This window comes from Bison bison, unplaced genomic scaffold (genome assembly GCF_000754665.1).
Source record: "Bison bison bison isolate TAMUID 2011002044 unplaced genomic scaffold, Bison_UMD1.0 scf7180017860443, whole genome shotgun sequence".
In the NCBI taxonomy this organism is placed as follows: Eukaryota; Metazoa; Chordata; class Mammalia; order Artiodactyla; family Bovidae; genus Bison; species Bison bison.
In genome coordinates this window covers 1,217,259-1,219,248 of record NW_011491015.1, presented here as the reverse complement: position 1 = coordinate 1,219,248, position 1,990 = coordinate 1,217,259, and positions in this window count along the sequence as shown.

Here is a 1,990-nt window from a genome sequence, read left to right as displayed (position 1 = left end):
TGGAGGAGGGGGATAGCAGATGCAGTGTTGAATGGGACGGGCAGGGAAGACCACTCTGAGAAGGTCAGATTTGATCAAGACTTGAAAAAAGAGGAAAGGGAGGAGGGAGCCATGGAGTATCTGTTGGGAAAACTTTCCATGGAGGAGAACAGCCGGTGCAGAGGCCCTGGGTCTGGAGCACCCTTGGCAGCTCTGGGTAGGTGGGTAACAGGGGTGGGAGTGAGGCTGGGGTTTCCCTTCTTCCTCCCCAAGCCGTGATACCATGGGGGCTGAACCCTTTTCTCTCCAGAGAAGGAATGGCCTTAGCTTTCTTGCCTCATTTATTCATCCAGTAGTCATCTTCAGAAGCACGTTGAATCTGCAGGAGACACATGACCTCCCCCGCTCCCTGGCAATACAGAGATGAGCAGGACCTTGTCCCAGGCTTGCCCCCAGTCCAGGCAGTGAAGCCACATGCTAGGTGAAGCTGCGGTGGTAGCTGAGTGTAATGAAAACCTTGCTGTAGGTGTGACCACGATACCGGGACAGGAAAGGGACACAGACTCACTGTAGAGCAGTCTTCAGAATGGGTGGGAGGGACAAGGGACTCACAAAAGGCTCTACAGCCAAGAGTTACTTACTGGAGACCCACTAGAGAAGGAAATGGCAACCCATTCCAGTACTCTTGCCTGGAACATCCCATGGACAGAGGAGCCTGGCGGGCTACAGTTCATGGGGTCACAAAAGAGTAGGACACAACTTAGGGACTAAACAACAACAAATTACTGAAGAAATCTTCTTTAATGATAGTTTTCACCAGCTCCAACTGTATACATAGATACGTATCCAACGCAACCAACTACAGAGATACGTATCACCTCTGAGTTGTAACTGCCTTGGTTTCTAGGGTTTTGAATGATCTGGATTTGTAGTGCAGCATTCTCTTAAAAATCTTTGTATTATAAGGTCTGTCTCCTTTATAAGACGAGTGTAAATTGGAGGAGGACAATTCCCGCATGAACTGGTCATCTCAATTCCTGCATCCTTTCCTGCCTCAGTTGTTGACTCGGTTTATTCCTTAAGTGTTCTGGTCTGAGAGACAAATTCTCTGGTATCTCTTCTGGTTGTTGGTGACAGTTTCATGATGAGGAAGAGGAAAGATCAGGAGTAAGTGTTAGGGAAACGCTTGGCATCCCACTGGTTGTTTACTTTTCTGATGTTCGGATGACTAGCATAAGAGACTGGGGAAATTGGCTGGAATCAAAGCCTTCAGTTCTTGCGGATGTTTTCTGAGGTTGAGCAGAGGGGAGAGCCAAGAGTGAGCTGGTGTCTTTTTGTTCCAGCTGATGGAAGCTGATTCACAAACAAAAGTTTGCTGAAATCACATCCAGCGGATACATCAAACCATATTAAGCATGAAGGGAGAGGGGATGGCAGAAGAAGGAGCTGAGTGTTCGAGGGGAGGGCAGAAGAAGACAGAAGCCCGAGAACTTGCTGACATGACATCCCATTGGCACTTACAACACCCAGTAATGAGAGATCTCAGTCATCATGGAAACATCATTGTCGAGGATACCACTGGTCTCTTCAGAGCTCTGTGCCCAGTGGTGTTTCAGTATCTGTGAGGTCCAAGGGCTCTGGGGCAATGCTCAGACCTGCTGAACAGCAAAAGGCCTCTCAGGGACTGTTGAGTGAGACTGTTAGACCTGAGAAGCCGGGAGTGGAGTGGATGGACCTGGAGGAGGGTAACCACATTGGTGCCAGACATGGGTGGCACTGGGAATAAACCTAAATTTGGTGCAAGCATCATACTATCAGCAGTGTCATTTGCTGCCTGTAAGGCTGAAGAGGAGAAGGGGACAACAGAGGAGGAGATGGTTGGATGGCATCACCAACTCAATGGACATGAATTTGAGCAAACTCAGGGAGATAGTAAAGGACAGGGAAGCCTGGCGTGCTGCAGTCCATGGGGTCGCAAAGAGTCGGACATGACTGATCGACTGAACAACAA